The sequence below is a fragment of the Falco naumanni genome, chromosome 6 (assembly GCF_017639655.2).
Source record: "Falco naumanni isolate bFalNau1 chromosome 6, bFalNau1.pat, whole genome shotgun sequence".
In the NCBI taxonomy this organism is placed as follows: Eukaryota; Metazoa; Chordata; class Aves; order Falconiformes; family Falconidae; genus Falco; species Falco naumanni.
Window position 1 is genome coordinate 34,194,595 of NC_054059.1, and position 17,415 is coordinate 34,212,009.

Genomic DNA, 17,415 nt, shown 5'->3' on the forward strand with positions numbered 1-17,415 from the left:
AGTTCACAGGCTCTCGGGAGGGGCGGCGCAGGCCGGGACCCGGGCTTTGGCCCTTCCTAGTGAGAGGCCAGAGGCTTTGTGTGGCCCTACACAGGGCCAGCTCTCGGGACCGGGCGGGCTGGCCGTGGCCCAGCTGTGCTGCGCTTGCCCCCACTGTGCCGGCCATTGTCCAGTGTTCAGGGCACTGTCGCCTCCCTCGGTTCGGCTCAGCTCGGGGAGGGTCACTTGCCCCCGTCGCCCCTGCATCACAAACGTTGTCGTAGTGGAGCGCTGGTGACATCACAGCTGGTGGAAGGGTGACACGTCACAATCGCAGGGCCAATAGGAACGTGGGCCTGAGCGAGGCCAGGCAGCACTTTGCCTGAGAGCTGCCGGGCGAAGACAGAGGCTCTTGAGCTGGGAAGGGAGAGCAAGCGCACTGCGAGCTGGGTGCGGCTGCGCCTCCTCAAGCTCTCCTTGGCTCTCTCTGGCACGTGTTACAGGCATGCCCGTCACGCCCTCGGCAATGAGCTGGTTCCCCGGGCCAGCGGCCTTCGTCGCCTTCTCTGCTTTCCTGGGGCTGCTGCTGGTGCTGGTGGTGCTTGCCTACCGCCGCCTCACAGTGCCCACGGCCAAGGCCCAGGTAGGAGTCAGTGCTGGTGCAGAGCTGTGCCCTGGCCGGCAGGGTGGGGGGTCAGCAGGGGCCCGGGAGCAGCCCCAGGGGCGGGCTGGGGGGCCCTTGCCTGGCACGGGAGGCCGTTTCCCAGCCATGCCCTGGCCGGGCTCTGGGGTTTTGCCGGTGCCCAGCAGGCGCAGGGAACGCTCCCCTCTAACGCACTGTTTGCCCTGCCTGGGTAGGAAAGGAGACCAAAGGAGCGCCCATGCAGAGGCAACAAGGAGGACGCCAGAAGTAAGCGAGCCCTGGGCAAGGGCAGGTGTCCTGCAAAGACCCTCGCTGGCTCCATGTTCCTACGGACCCGTGTGCGGAGTCCCCATCAGCTCATTCTGTATCCTCTGCCTGTGGCCTCTGACACCCTGCGATCCCCACAGCCCTCGAGGATGTGGTAGGTGGAGCCGTCCCCGCTGGTACCCCTCCGGGATACCCCCACCAAGGGAGGTCCCGCTAACGCTGCCCTCTGCCCCTCTGCAGCTCTCCCATACACCTGGAGATGGCTGGCATGTATGAAACAATCGTCCATGAGATACAGAGGAGCATGGAGGACCTAAATAGAGATTTGGACATGTGAGGCCACCGAGGAGGGAATGGGGACAGCAATGGGGGGCATGGCTTGGGGCTGCTGGCTGGGGAGGGCGAGGGGAAATCTATGGGCCAAAAATGTAAGGGCACATGCCCTTCTGGAGGCAACGATCTCCGTGACGCAGAGCTGCCAGTGTCTCCCCTTTTTCCTGGGGCAGAGGGAACCGCTGTGCCCAGCAGGCACGGAGGGGGCCTCGGGCACATGCTGGGTGGGATCCCACGGCAGTGGGCAGTGACACAGCCTGCTGTCTCCTTGGGGGCTGGAAGGATGGCCCCAGGATGCTCCGGAGTGCTGGGCTTAAGCTTCCTCTCCTTCTGCCTCCTCCTCCTCCTCCTCTTCATACAGGTTCAGCCTGGAGACATCTGAGGACAGCGACACTTCCGAGACTTCCCTCACGGCCAGTGAAGATGGGTACTCTTCAAGTGTCTCTTTGACACCTTCAAGTGACGACTCCTGGCCTTACACCAGGGCCAGTGACTTTGGCTGCTCTTCACAGGCGTCTCTGGCTTCTCTTGTGCATGGAGCAGACATGGCTCATGCCTCCAGCATCCACCCTGGCCTGGGCCACCCCAGGGCTGACCTGGAGGATCACTCTGGCCCAGCAACTCGCCCACCCTGCAGGGAGGAAGTGGACAGATGCCTTGAGGCCGGCACCGTGCACCAGCACCAGCAAGATCTTGAGATCCAGCTGGGTGCTCCCACTCCACCTCCAGAGGCACCTGATGTTTGCTCCAGGGAAACAGAGATGCCTACCAAAGACCACAGAGGCCAGGACGCCTTGGAGGACCTCATCCCAGAAGCACAACTGCTGAAGGACCTGGGCCCGCCAGCCAATGTGGACGAGACTCCGCAGACTGTCCCAGCCTCAACTCCTCCACCACCTCAGCAAGCAGAAGAGCACAACGGGGTGGTGGTTCCCATGGACGACGACCCACCCTTCCTGGACTATGAGGCTATGAAATGGACACCGGAGTATCGCATTGCAAACCTGAAGACACAACAGAACTACCCACTGCCAACCAGGGTCCTGGAAGACAAGGAGAGCTCTGAAGACATTGCCCTGGGGCAAAATGCCACTCAGCCTCCCCCTCTGCAGGGGTGCACTGAGCTGCCCGACCGCTCTCCCTTCTGGCGCGGGGACAGGCACGTCGAGACCACGAAGCCGGCAGAACAGCTCCCTGGTCCGCAGGATGACCCTGCCGACCCTCTGGATCTGCACACGGCTGGCTCCAGCAGGCTCTGCCCCGAGCGCAGCGAAGCCCCACGCCACAGCCTGCCTGGCAGTGAAGGCTCCCAGACTTCAGCTCCGTCTGCTGCAGCAGGCCTGGGAGCAGGAACGGGAGGGATGGTGGAGGAAAGGCCTCCTCCATAGGACAGGCCCAAGAGGCAGCAGGGCCAGAAGAGGGCTGCTGCCGCCCAGCATTCTCTGCAGTTCCACGTGTGCGGGTCCACCCTACGGATCCCTCTCTATCGGCATAGGGCGGCTTCTAGTGCGGTGGGACCACACCAGGCTCGTGCCCCCCTGAGAGCAGCCAGACCCAGGAGTCCTGGGGCAGAGACACCACCTCTGCCAGGCAGCAGCTGCTGTGTGCTCGTCCTCACCCTGCTTTGCTGTTAGGGCGCCCGTGCACCAAGCTCCTAGGCACAGACACGGCCCTGATCTGGGAGCAGGAAGAGGAGGAGACGAGAGGACAGGAGAGGAGGCCCACGGGAAGATGACAAAGGGGATGGGAAGCAGAGCCTTAGTGCCCACCAGGTGCCAGGCCGAGGGCACCATGCTCTTTGGGTGCGTGAGGCCGGTCGCGGGTTGTTGTATGGCTGGAGGATTGCCGGGGCTCCTGGGGGAAGCAGAAAGCCTGTGACCACCTTAGGAGGTGATGGGGAAGGACTTGGTGGGCTCTCAGGGTGAGGCTTGCTCAGTGGGAGAGACAGGTGCCATCCGGACACGGTGCCAGTGAGGCCAGCGGACAGCAAGGTGGCAGCAGCCCTGGGGACAGCAGCTCCTCTTGCTCAGGGGGAGCCTGTCCACATGCTGCAAGTCGGGAGGGCAAAGAGCAGCCCGACCCCTGGGAATGTGACCGTGCTCTTCCCCCTGCAAGTGGCCAGAGGAAGCAGGGCTCAGCGGCGTATGGACCCAGGGAGCAGCAGGTCCCCTCCAGGCCCTACCAGGAGCAACAGCCCTCCCAATAAATGTGTCTCCTCTGAAGTGAGCCCATGGGAGTCTTTCTTTGCCTGGGGAGCAGCAGCTCCCTGGCCCACACAAAGAGACCACAGACCCTGTGGACACCTGCCCGTGAGGGATGCAGGCTCCAGCCCGCTGCGGGCCAGCAGCGTTCTTGAGAGCGCAGCGAGAAATGCCTCGGGAGGATGAGGAGACACCCCCATGCAAAAGGGAACACGGGGAAACAGCTGGCAGCAGCACGGCCAGCAGGGACACCCTGCCGGGCACCGAGGACAAGGAGCAGGGCCCTTGGACTCAAGGGGCCTTCCCCTTCTGGCCAGGCAGAACGGTCAGAGAGCGAGGGAGCTCCCCAGGAGCAACCAGGCCAGGTGCCTGAGAGCCCCAGCATCTCCAGTGAGGGCATGTGATTGTTCACTGAAATCCTTGTCCAGTTTTGGGTCACGTGGAGATCATGCTGAGGCCTGACATATGTTGGCCATAGCACCATTGCGTCAAAGTGAGAGCAACACGGGAGCAGGACGCGGTGCTCAGGAAGGGCTAAATGTCCTTACGCAGCCGTTACCACCTGCAGCTTGCTGTCTCCGGCAAGACAGCAGCGAGGTCTGGCAGAGCCAGGGCCCGTCCCAGCGCCCCTGCCAGGAGCAGAGCGGGTGGGGACAGCCCCAGCTATGGACACTGGGCACGGCACGGAGGATGGGGACGGGGTGGCTGGGACTCGAGAGAGCCAACAGGCAGTTCACAGGCTCTCGGGAGGGGCGGCGCAGGCCGGGACCCGGGCTTTGGCCCTTCCTAGTGAGAGGCCAGAGGCTTTGTGTGGCCCTACACAGGGCCAGCTCTCGGGACCGGGCGGGCTGGCCGTGGCCCAGCTGTGCTGCGCTTGCCCCCACTGTGCCGGCCATTGTCCAGTGTTCAGGGCACTGTCGCCTCCCTCGGTTCGGCTCAGCTCGGGGAGGGTCACTTGCCCCCGTCGCCCCTGCATCACAAACGTTGTCGTAGCGGAGCGCTGGTGACATCACAGCTGGTGGAAGGGTGACACGTCACAATCGCAGGGCCAATAGGAACGTGGGCCTGAGCGAGGCCAGGCAGCACTTTGCCTGAGAGCTGCCGGGCGAAGACAGAGGCTCTTGAGCTGGGAAGGGAGAGCAAGCGCACTGCGAGCTGGGTGCGGCTGCGCCTCCTCAAGCTCTCCTTGGCTCTCTCTGGCACGTGTTACAGGCATGCCCGTCACGCCCTCGGCAATGAGCTGGTTCCCCGGGCCAGCGGCCTTCGTCGCCTTCTCTGCTTTCCTGGGGCTGCTGCTGGTGCTGGTGGTGCTTGCCTACCGCCGCCTCACAGTGCCCACGGCCAAGGCCCAGGTAGGAGTCAGTGCTGGTGCAGAGCTGTGCCCTGGCCGGCAGGGTGGGGGGTCAGCAGGGGCCCGGGAGCAGCCCCAGGGGTGGGCTGGGGGGCCCTTGCCTGGCACGGGAGGCCGTTTCCCAGCCATGCCCTGGCCGGGCTCTGGGGTTTTGCCGGTGCCCAGCAGGCGCAGGGAACGCTCCCCTCTAACGCACTGTTTGCCCTGCCTGGGTAGGAAAGGAGACCAAAGGAGCGCCCATGCAGAGGCAACAAGGAGGACGCCAGAAGTAAGCGAGCCCTGGGCAAGGGCAGGTGTCCTGCAAAGACCCTCGCTGGCTCCATGTTCCTACGGACCCGTGTGCGGAGTCCCCATCAGCTCATTCTGTATCCTCTGCCTGTGGCCTCTGACACCCTGCGATCCCCACAGCCCTCGAGGATGTGGTAGGTGGAGCCGTCCCCGCTGGTACCCCTCCGGGATACCCCCACCAAGGGAGGTCCCGCTAACGCTGCCCTCTGCCCCTCTGCAGCTCTCCCATACACCTGGAGATGGCTGGCATGTATGAAACAATCGTCCATGAGATACAGAGGAGCATGGAGGACCTAAATAGAGATTTGGACATGTGAGGCCACCGAGGAGGGAATGGGGACAGCAATGGGGGGCATGGCTTGGGGCTGCTGGCTGGGGAGGGCGAGGGGAAATCTATGGGCCAAAAATGTAAGGGCACATGCCCTTCTGGAGGCAACGATCTCCGTGACGCAGAGCTGCCAGTGTCTCCCCTTTTTCCTGGGGCAGAGGGAACCGCTGTGCCCAGCAGGCACGGAGGGGGCCTCGGGCACATGCTGGGTGGGATCCCACGGCAGTGGGCAGTGACACAGCCTGCTGTCTCCTTGGGGGCTGGAAGGATGGCCCCAGGATGCTCCGGAGTGCTGGGCTTAAGCTTCCTCTCCTTCTGCCTCCTCCTCCTCCTCCTCTTCATACAGGTTCAGCCTGGAGACATCTGAGGACAGCGACACTTCCGAGACTTCCCTCACGGCCAGTGAAGATGGGTACTCTTCAAGTGTCTCTTTGACACCTTCAAGTGACGACTCCTGGCCTTACACCAGGGCCAGTGACTTTGGCTGCTCTTCACGGGCGTCTCTGGCTTCTCTTGTGCATGGAGCAGACATGGCTCATGCCTCCAGCATCCACCCTGGCCTGGGCCACCCCAGGGCTGACCTGGAGGATCACTCTGGCCCAGCAACTCGCCCACCCTGCAGGGAGGAAGTGGACAGATGCCTTGAGGCCGGCACCGTGCACCAGCACCAGCAAGATCTTGAGATCCAGCTGGGTGCTCCCACTCCACCTCCAGAGGCACCTGATGTTTGCTCCAGGGAAACAGAGATGCCTACCAAAGACCACAGAGGCCAGGACGCCTTGGAGGACCTCATCCCAGAAGCACAACTGCTGAAGGACCTGGGCCCGCCAGCCAATGTGGACGAGACTCCGCAGACTGTCCCAGCCTCAACTCCTCCACCACCTCAGCGAGTAGAAGAGCACAACGGGGTGGTGGTTCCCATGGACGACGACCCACCCTTCCTGGACTATGAGGCTATGAAATGGACACCGGAGTATCGCATTGCAAACCTGAAGACACAACAGAACTACCCACTGCCAACCAGGGTCCTGGAAGACAAGGAGAGCTCTGAAGACATTGCCCTGGGGCAAAATGCCACTCAGCCTCCCCCTCTGCAGGGGTGCACTGAGCTGCCCGACCGCTCTCCCTTCTGGCGCGGGGACAGGCACGTCGAGACCACGAAGCCGGCAGAACAGCTCCCTGGTCCGCAGGATGACCCTGCCGACCCTCTGGATCTGCACACGGCTGGCTCCAGCAGGCTCTGCCCCGAGCGCAGCGAAGCCCCACGCCACAGCCTGCCTGGCAGTGAAGGCTCCCAGACTTCAGCTCCGTCTGCTGCAGCAGGCCTGGGAGCAGGAACGGGAGGGATGGTGGAGGAAAGGCCTCCTCCCGAGGACAGGCCCAAGAGGCAGCAGAGCCAGAAGAGGGCTGCTGCCGCCCAGCATTCTCGGCACTTCCATGTGTGCGGGTCCACCCTACGGATCCCTCTCTATCGGCATGGGCGGCTTCTAGTGCGGTGGGACCACACCAGGCTCATGCCCCCCTGAGAGCAGCCAGACCCAGGAGTCCTGGGGCAGAGACACCACCTCTGCCAGGCAGCAGCTGCTGTGTGCTCGCCCTCACCCTGCTTTGCTGTTAGGGCGCCCGTGCACCAAGCTCCTAGGCACAGACACGGCCCGATCTGGGAGCAGGAAGAGGAGGAGACGAGAGGACAGGAGAGGAGGCCCACGGGAAGATGACAAAGGGGATGGGAAGCAGAGCCTTAGTGCCCACCAGGTGCCAGGCCGAGGGCACCATGCTCTTTGGGTGCGTGAGGCCGGTCGCGGGTTGTTGTATGGCTGGAGGATTGCCGGGGCTCCTGGGGGAAGCAGAAAGCCTGTGACCACCTTAGGAGGTGATGGGGAAGGACTTGGTGGGCTCTCAGGGTGAGGCTTGCTCAGTGGGAGAGACAGGTGCCATCCGGACACGGTGCCAGTGAGGCCAGCGGACAGCAAGGTGGCAGCAGCCCTGGGGACAGCAGCTCCTCTTGCTCAGGGGGAGCCTGTCCACATGCTGCAAGTCGGGAGGGCAAAGAGCAGCCTGACCCCGGGAATGTGACCGTGCTCTTCCCCCTGCAAGTGGCCAGAGGAAGCAGGGCTCAGCGGCGTATGGACCCAGGGAGCAGCAGGTCCCCTCCAGGCCCTACCAGGAGCAACAGCCCTCCCAATAAATGTGTCTCCTCTGAAGTGAGCTCATGGGAGTCTTTCTTTGCCTGGGGAGCAGCAGCTCCCTGGCCCACACAAAGAGACCACAGACCCTGTGGACACCTGCCCGTGAGGGATGCAGGCTCCAGCCCGCTGCGGGCCAGCAGCGTTCTTGAGAGCGCAGCGAGAAATGCCTCGGGAGGATGAGGAGACACCCCCATGCAAAAGGGAACACGGGGAAACAGCTGGCAGCAGCACGGCCAGCAGGGACACCCTGCCGGGCACCGAGGACAAGGAGCAGGGCCCTTGGACTCAAGGGGCCTTCCCCTTCTGGCCAGGCAGAACGGTCAGAGAGCGAGGGAGCTCCCCAGGAGCAACCAGGCCAGGTGCCTGAGAGCCCCAGCATCTCCAGTGAGGGCATGTGATTGTTCACTGAAATCCTTGTCCAGTTTTGGGTCACGTGGAGATCATGCTGAGGCCTGACATATGTTGGCCATAGCACCATTGCGTCAAAGTGAGAGCAACACGGGAGCAGGACGCGGTGCTCAGGAAGGGCTAAATGTCCTTACGCAGCCGTTACCACCTGCAGCTTGCTGTCTCCGGCAAGACAGCAGCGAGGTCTGGCAGAGCCAGGGCCCGTCCCAGCGCCCCTGCCAGGAGCAGAGCGGGTGGGGACAGCCCCAGCTATGGACACTGGGCACGGCACGGAGGATGGGGACGGGGTGGCTGGGACTCGAGAGAGCCAACAGGCAGTTCACAGGCTCTCGGGAGGGGCGGCGCAGGCCGGGACCCGGGCTTTGGCCCTTCCTAGTGAGAGGCCAGAGGCTTTGTGTGGCCCTACACAGGGCCAGCTCTCGGGACCGGGCGGGCTGGCCGTGGCCCAGCTGTGCTGCGCTTGCCCCCACTGTGCCGGCCATTGTCCAGTGTTCAGGGCACTGTCGCCTCCCTCGGTTCGGCTCAGCTCGGGGAGGGTCACTTGCCCCCGTCGCCCCTGCATCACAAACATTGTCGTAGCGGAGCGCTGGTGACATCACAGCTGGTGGAAGGGTGACACGTCACAATCGCAGGGCCAATAAGAACGTGGGCCTGAGCGAGGCCAGGCAGCACTTTGCCTGAGAGCTGCCGGGCGAAGACAGAGGCTCTTGAGCTGGGAAGGGAGAGCAAGCGCACTGCGAGCTGGGTGCGGCTGCGCCTCCTCAAGCTCTCCTTGGCTCTCTCTGGCACGTGTTACAGGCATGCCCGTCACGCCCTCGGCAATGAGCTGGTTCCCCGGGCCAGCGGCCTTCGTCGCCTTCTCTGCTTTCCTGGGGCTGCTGCTGGTGCTGGTGGTGCTTGCCTACCGCCGCCTCACAGTGCCCACGGCCAAGGCCCAGGTAGGAGTCAGTGCTGGTGCAGAGCTGTGCCCTGGCCGGCAGGGTGGGGGGTCAGCAGGGGCCCGGGAGCAGCCCCAGGGGTGGGCTGGGGGGCCCTTGCCTGGCACGGGAGGCCGTTTCCCAGCCATGCCCTGGCCGGGCTCTGGGGTTTTGCCGGTGCCCAGCAGGCGCAGGGAACGCTCCCCTCTAACGCACTGTTTGCCCTGCCTGGGTAGGAAAGGAGACCAAAGGAGCGCCCATGCAGAGGCAACAAGGAGGACGCCAGAAGTAAGCGAGCCCTGGGCAAGGGCAGGTGTCCTGCAAAGACCCTCGCTGGCTCCATGTTCCTACGGACCCGTGTGCGGAGTCCCCATCAGCTCATTCTGTATCCTCTGCCTGTGGCCTCTGACACCCTGCGATCCCCACAGCCCTCGAGGATGTGGTAGGTGGAGCCGTCCCCGCTGGTACCCCTCCGGGATACCCCCACCAAGGGAGGTCCCGCTAACGCTGCCCTCTGCCCCTCTGCAGCTCTCCCATACACCTGGAGATGGCTGGCATGTATGAAACAATCGTCCATGAGATACAGAGGAGCATGGAGGACCTAAATAGAGATTTGGACATGTGAGGCCACCGAGGAGGGAATGGGGACAGCAATGGGGGGCATGGCTTGGGGCTGCTGGCTGGGGAGGGCGAGGGGAAATCTATGGGCCAAAAATGTAAGGGCACATGCCCTTCTGGAGGCAACGATCTCCGTGACGCAGAGCTGCCAGTGTCTCCCCTTTTTCCTGGGGCAGAGGGAACCGCTGTGCCCAGCAGGCACGGAGGGGGCCTCGGGCACATGCTGGGTGGGATCCCACGGCAGTGGGCAGTGACACAGCCTGCTGTCTCCTTGGGGGCTGGAAGGATGGCCCCAGGATGCTCCGGAGTGCTGGGCTTAAGCTTCCTCTCCTTCTGCCTCCTCCTCCTCCTCCTCTTCATACAGGTTCAGCCTGGAGACATCTGAGGACAGCGACACTTCCGAGACTTCCCTCACGGCCAGTGAAGATGGGTACTCTTCAAGTGTCTCTTTGACACCTTCAAGTGACGACTCCTGGCCTTACACCAGGGCCAGTGACTTTGGCTGCTCTTCACAGGCGTCTCTGGCTTCTCTTGTGCATGGAGCAGACATGGCTCATGCCTCCAGCATCCACCCTGGCCTGGGCCACCCCAGGGCTGACCTGGAGGATCACTCTGGCCCAGCAACTCGCCCACCCTGCAGGGAGGAAGTGGACAGATGCCTTGAGGCCGGCACCGTGCACCAGCACCAGCAAGATCTTGAGATCCAGCTGGGTGCTCCCACTCCACCTCCAGAGGCACCTGATGTTTGCTCCAGGGAAACAGAGATGCCTACCAAAGACCACAGAGGCCAGGACGCCTTGGAGGACCTCATCCCAGAAGCACAACTGCTGAAGGACCTGGGCCCGCCAGCCAATGTGGACGAGACTCCGCAGACTGTCCCAGCCTCAACTCCTCCACCACCTCAGCAAGCAGAAGAGCACAACGGGGTGGTGGTTCCCATGGACGACGACCCACCCTTCCTGGACTATGAGGCTATGAAATGGACACCGGAGTATCGCATTGCAAACCTGAAGACACAACAGAACTACCCACTGCCAACCAGGGTCCTGGAAGACAAGGAGAGCTCTGAAGACATTGCCCTGGGGCAAAATGCCACTCAGCCTCCCCCTCTGCAGGGGTGCACTGAGCTGCCCGACCGCTCTCCCTTCTGGCGCGGGGACAGGCACGTCGAGACCACGAAGCCGGCAGAACAGCTCCCTGGTCCGCAGGATGACCCTGCCGACCCTCTGGATCTGCACACGGCTGGCTCCAGCAGGCTCTGCCCCGAGCGCAGCGAAGCCCCACGCCACAGCCTGCCTGGCAGTGAAGGCTCCCAGACTTCAGCTCCGTCTGCTGCAGCAGGCCTGGGAGCAGGAACGGGAGGGATGGTGGAGGAAAGGCCTCCTCCATAGGACAGGCCCAAGAGGCAGCAGGGCCAGAAGAGGGCTGCTGCCGCCCAGCATTCTCTGCAGTTCCACGTGTGCGGGTCCACCCTACGGATCCCTCTCTATCGGCATGGGCGGCTTCTAGTGCGGTGGGACCACACCAGGCTCGTGCCCCCCTGAGAGCAGCCAGACCCAGGAGTCCTGGGGCAGAGATACCACCTCTGCCAGGCAGCATCTGCTGTGTGCTCGTCCTCACCCTGCTTTGCTGTTAGGGCGCCCGTGCACCAAGCTCCTAGGCACAGACACGGCCCGATCTGGGAGCAGGAAGAGGAGGAGATGAGAGGACAGGAGAGGAGGCCCACGGGAAGATGACAAAGGGGATGGGAAGCAGAGCCTTAGTGCCCACCAGGTGCCAGGCCGAGGGCACCATGCTCTTTGGGTGCGTGAGGCCGGTCGCGGGTTGTTGTATGGCTGGAGGATTGCCGGGGCTCCTGGGGGAAGCAGAAAGCCTGTGACCACCTTAGGAGGTGATGGGGAAGGACTTGGTGGGCTCTCAGGGTGAGGCTTGCTCAGTGGGAGAGACAGGTGCCATCCGGACACGGTGCCAGTGAGGCCAGCGGACAGCAAGGTGGCAGCAGCCCTGGGGACAGCAGCTCCTCTTGCTCAGGGGGAGCCTGTCCACATGCTGCAAGTCGGGAGGGCAAAGAGCAGCCCGACCCTGGGAATGTGACCGTGCTCTTCCCCCTGCAAGTGGCCAGAGGAAGCAGGGCTCAGCGGCGTATGGACCCAGGGAGCAGCAGGTCCCCTCCAGGCCCTACCAGGAGCAACAGCCCTCCCAATAAATGTGTCTCCTCTGAAGTGAGCCCATGGGAGTCTTTCTTTGCCTGGGGAGCAGCAGCTCCCTGGCCCACACAAAGAGACCACAGACCCTGTGGACACCTGCCCGTGAGGGATGCAGGCTCCAGCCCGCTGCGGGCCAGCAGCGTTCTTGAGAGCGCAGCGAGAAATGCCTCGGGAGGATGAGGAGACACCCCCATGCAAAAGGGAACACGGGGAAACAGCTGGCAGCAGCACGGCCAGCAGGGACACCCTGCCGGGCACCGAGGACAAGGAGCAGGGCCCTTGGACTCAAGGGGCCTTCCCCTTCTGGCCAGGCAGAACGGTCAGAGAGCGAGGGAGCTCCCCAGGAGCAACCAGGCCAGGTGCCTGAGAGCCCCAGCATCTCCAGTGAGGGCATGTGATTGTTCACTGAAATCCTTGTCCAGTTTTGGGTCACGTGGAGATCATGCTGAGGCCTGACATATGTTGGCCATAGCACCATTGCGTCAAAGTGAGAGCAACACGGGAGCAGGACGCGGTGCTCAGGAAGGGCTAAATGTCCTTACGCAGCCGTTACCACCTGCAGCTTGCTGTCTCCGGCAGCCATCATGCTGACATATTAAGTGTCTGGTATTTGCTTCAGAATGTACAATGCCACAGGGATGCTATAGTCCATGCTTCCACACTGGAAGGTATAAACACAATCAGGTTACGCAGAAAGTGGACCCAAGGGGAGCTGGACTCCTGAGGCTGTTGTGCTTCCTGCTGTGACACAGGGGATGCCCTCTCTGCGATGGAGGAGGAAGGACGAGCTCTGTCACAGTAGGTTATGTTGCTATGTTGCTTTTAGGCCCAGGAGTTGTGAGCTGAAATTACAAGTTCCAAATTAGCAGTCAGGTGTCAGGAGCTGGGAGTTGGGAGTAGGGAGCTGCGAGTAACGAATTGCAAGTTGAAAGTTGGGAGTCGGGGGCTGGCAGCTGCGACTCATTCTCATTTGCTGTTCAGAGTGCCCTTGCACTAGACAAAAGCTCCTAAGCACAGGCCAGGCCCACTTTGGGAGCAGGAAGGGGAGGAGCAGAGAGGTGAGGGGACCCAAGGGAAGATGACAAAGGGGATGGGAAGCAGAGCCTTAGTGCCCACCAGGTGCCAGGCTGCGGGCACCACGCTCTTTGGCTGGGTGGGGCTGGTCACGGGTTGTTGTGGGGCTGGAAGTTTGCCTGGGCTCCCTGGGGGATGAGAAATCCTGTGACCACCTTGCGCTGATGTGGCAAGGCTTTGGTAGCGCGGGGGTTGCAGGAGTGGCTTCTGTGAGAAGAGGTCAGGAGCTGCTCCCATTTGGGCAGAGCCGTTGCACCAGTCATGTCCAAAACAGACCTGCCACTGGCCAAATGTATCTCTCCCTGTGCATTCCCTGTTAATATGACCATGCTCTTCCCCTTGCCGGTGGCCAGGGGAAGCAGGTCCCTGTGGCCTGTGTACCCAGGGAGCAGCAAATCCCTCTACCAAGATCAGGCATTTTCACAATAAATGTATTTCTTCTGCAATGTGCCTGTGGGATTCTTTTTTGCGTGTGGAGGAGCAGTGGCTTCATGCCCTACTCACTTCTTCCACCTCATTGAACTGGTAATATAGGCAACAGCTCTGGTGCCAGCTTCTGGGGAGAAGACCACAGTGGCCATCAATAAGGTTCCTGAGGATGGGGACCTGGGGCTTGCCTTATGCCTCAGGCTTCCAGAGGTAGTGTAGATCTACCTGGTTTCCTGCAAGTCCCCTGCACACCACAGCTGCTTCAGTGCACTTCAGTGCTGGGAGCAGTGCAGGTCCCTCAAGGCAGCAAGTTGCAGAGAGGAATGAAGTTTGGTGTCCGCCATGGGACCAAGAAGATGGAGGCCCCAGCACCTGTTCTGGCTGTATGATAATAAGCAGTGACCCTGGGAATAGGAGGTAAATGCCTCTGTGGGCACCACTCTCCTCCTTGCTGTGGTATGGGGTGGGTTCATCTGCAAAATCCCTGCCTCTCCCTTTCAGGGCAGCTGATCTCTGGCTGTGGCACAGAGGTGACTGAAAGCCCTGGGAGACTGGAAGGATCACAGCCCTGAGCTCTGGGGCTTACTAGGAGCTCTACATTCTCATGTACATACTGGAGCAAGAGAAAATCTTAGGTGCAGGATGTGAGCAGCATCCCCCAACAAGAAGAAAAGTGCAGTGAGGATTGTCAGAATGGAGTGCGATGGAAGAGCTCTTGCAGGTTCCCCTGCATTTCCTTAAGTGTTTAAATTGCAGAATGATTGAGGTTGGTAGGGACCTTGGAGGTCACCTGATCCAAGCCCCCTGCTCAGCCAGTGCCACCTCGATCCAGTTGCCCAGGACTGTGTCCAGGCAGCTTCTGAACATCTCCAAGGATGGAAACTCCACCACATCCCTGGATAACCCTGTGCCGGTGCTTGGTCACCCTCACAGTGAAAAAGGGTTTCCTGATGTTCAGAGAGAACCTCCCATGTTTCAGTTTGTGCCCCTTGCCTCTTGTCCTGTCACTGGGCACCACCAAAAAGAATCTGGCTGCATATTCTTTGCATCCTCCCTTCAGGTATTTACATAAATTAGTAAGATCTTCCCTGAGCTTTCTTGTCTCTAGGCTGAACCGTCCCAGCTCTCTCAGCCTTTCCTCATATGTGAGATGCTCCAGTACCTTCATCACCTTAGTGGCCCTTTGTTAGGCTCTCTCCAGTACGTCCATGTCTCTCTTGTACTGATGAGCCCAAAACTGGACATAGGAGCCAGGTGTGACCTCACCAGTGCTGAATAAAGGAGAATGGTTACCTCCCTCAGCCTGCTGGCAATACTTTGCCTCATGCAGACCAGGATACCATTAGCCGCTTTTGTTGCAAGGGAATATTGCTGGCTCATGTGTCCACCAGGATCCCTCAGTCCTTTTCCGCCAAGCTGCCTTCCAGCTGGCTGGCCCCCAGCATATACTGGTACATAGGGTTGTTCCTTCCCAGGTGTAGGACTTTACACTTCCCCTTGCTGAACTTCATGAGGTTCCCAACAACCCAAATGTTTATCATCTTTGCTTCCCAATAGCTATACCAGTAATTCTATGTTCAAAATTAAGATAAATTCCCCAAGTGTCCTTTGCTAATGACAATAGTTGGGAGAGTGATTCTTCTGCCTTTATTTCCACACATGAGTTTTCTCGCTGCTGTTCTTCCTGTTCTCCCTCCCTGCTTCCATGGGTGCATCTCGTTTCTGTGTGCACAGGGTTTTCCTTGACAGTGTTTTGTAGCAGGGATGCTGCAGGGATGTCCTATGTGAGAGAGGGTGAGGGGCTGCCCCGTACTGGTAAAATGCAGCCTTTTCTTTTACTGGCTTTGAATTAACAACTTTGAATTAACACCTTCCAGTTCTCTTGAAAATTACTTTGTTCCTGTGCCATGAGCCACAGAGCAGCTCCCAAAGGCCCTTCTCTGCCTGCTGTGCAAAGTGGAGCAGAGCTCCTCAGGGTTGCCCACAGTCCCTGCCCAGGGAGATCCCCTCGCAGTGCCTGTGGAGGTGCAGGGAAGCCGGAGCCACAGGGGTGCAGCTGATGCCTGGAGAGACCCTGGCTTTGAGAACCTGGGGGCTACGGCCACATGTCAATGCTGCCCCGCAGAGGGAGCGAGGCTTTGGCATCGGCTAATAGAGGGCTGTGCAGAGCCACACACCGATCCTGCAGTTACTGCCAGCAGCTGCCCCCCAGGAGGGACGAAGTGTGGAAGCCGTGATATTGGACCATTCGAATGGCTGGAGGTGTTCTTGGAGGTGTGTGTCATAGCAAGACAAGGTCAGCTGGCAATGATCAGGCGCTCCAGCTGCTGCATGTCTGTCTTCTGGTGCCTTGCAGGGGCGGAGGGCAAGGGTTGCTGGGGGCAGGGAGGCCTCGTCCCTGTGACCACCCCTGTTCCCCACAAGACAGGTCGCGCTTGCAGTGTGAGTCTGTGGAGGTGGTGATGGTGCTGAGGGCAGAGTCTGTCACCAACGGCTGCTCCGGTGGCAGCTCTTCAGCCTCGGCTCTGCAGGGGTGAGGGGGGACCTCTGCTGGGCACCAACAACAGGGTCTGGGCGCGGGGTGCTGCAGGCGAGGCCTCTGTGAGAGGCGGCGGGGCCGCCTGTACCGGCCGCAGCTGGTTCTGGTCGTTTCCAAAAGGCTCCGTAACGACCCTAACGGCTGCCAGAGCTCGGCCAATCAGGGGAGTCGATGGCAGCTCTGGGCCAATGAGAGGGGTCCGTTCACGCCCTAGAGAAGTTGCCTGAGGTAGGGCGGCCTGCAATAGGAGGGAGGAGCAGCAGGGGGCGTGCCGCGGCGGGATGGCGCAGCCCACCAGAGCCTGGGGCCGGGGGGGGAGCAGCAAGCAGGGCTGAGGTGTACGGAGGGAAGTGTAGGCTGGGCTTAGCGTGGAGAAGCTTTGTCCTCGGTGTTTAAATGTTTTCCATCTTTGTTTCTCACTACCTAAACCATTTTTCTGCAAGAATAATTTTGCATGCCTACTTTCATCCCCTGTTCTCTTCTCGGGCCCCCCTTCCACGGTGGAGAGGACCATGATGGCTGTCCACATGCCTCAGGCACTGTGGCGGGGGCTGAGCGATGCTGGGTGTGAACGCTGAGGAGAGCAGCAGAAAAGCATTTCCACTGTGACCTGGGACTTCCCCCGTGCATGGAATGGGGCAGAGTAGCAATGCTAGTTCCAGGAGGGTGGCCTGGGGTGTCCCGAAGGGAGGTCCCTTGTGGCCTCCATGCTGGCTGCTGGGCAGGGTCCACCCCAGCCAGCTCGTAGCTGGATACCTCCCCCTTCCGCCGGGCCCGAACTGGGAGTGGCCCAGTGCCTCCCCCTGCCCCAAGCCAACGCTGTCCTGAAGCAGCTCTCTGGGCAGGGCCGGGGGCAGGCCTGCCCTGGAGTGCGGCTGTGGCACTCCCTGCTGGAGCTGGGCCGATAAGCCCGTGTACATATAGCCCAAAACAAAACATGTTTGCTTTTTTGGAATAAACAAGGGAGTATTTGGCTTCAAGAACATCAGTAATGTTAAGGGGGGGAGGGGGTGGGGGGAGGTTAAACACTCATTCCCGAAGCTTCAGTATACTTTCTGGCTCCCTGGCTGTGATACAGGCCTTGCGTGCCTGAAGAAGTAGCAGCAGGCTAGGCACTAGCTACAGCCCAGAAAGCTGTGTAACTGGCCTTTGGAGGGGAAGAGGTAGCAGTGCTCTATGAAGATTGTACCACGGTGTTTCTTACTGGTCTTACCTCATTTCACATCAATGAATGGAATGGAAAGGTGCTGGAGGATTGATTGGAACAGAAGCAAACTTCTCAAGAGGCACTTGTAAAATAACATGCAAAGTGTCCTAACTGGCCAGAGGAATTCTGTTGTGCAGGATCCTCCTACACATGACGATCAGCGTAGGAACCCACTGTGATAATTTCAGATCTCCTTTTTCTCTGAGGGGTTTTCTAGATGAATAGTAATGGCTCCTTGCTCAAGGCAAAGTTGGAGTTTATGTTGCCCCATGTAAAGAAAACGTGAGGAGCCTGAGGCAAACTTCTATTACTCATTGCAGGTAGGGAAGAGGAAGGATGGTCTGAATCACGTGCTACTGGGGTAACAGGAAAACAAGCTGGAGCAGGCATTAGAGGCAGTGGAGCTTGGTAACAAGGGAAATGAGCTCAACGTACAG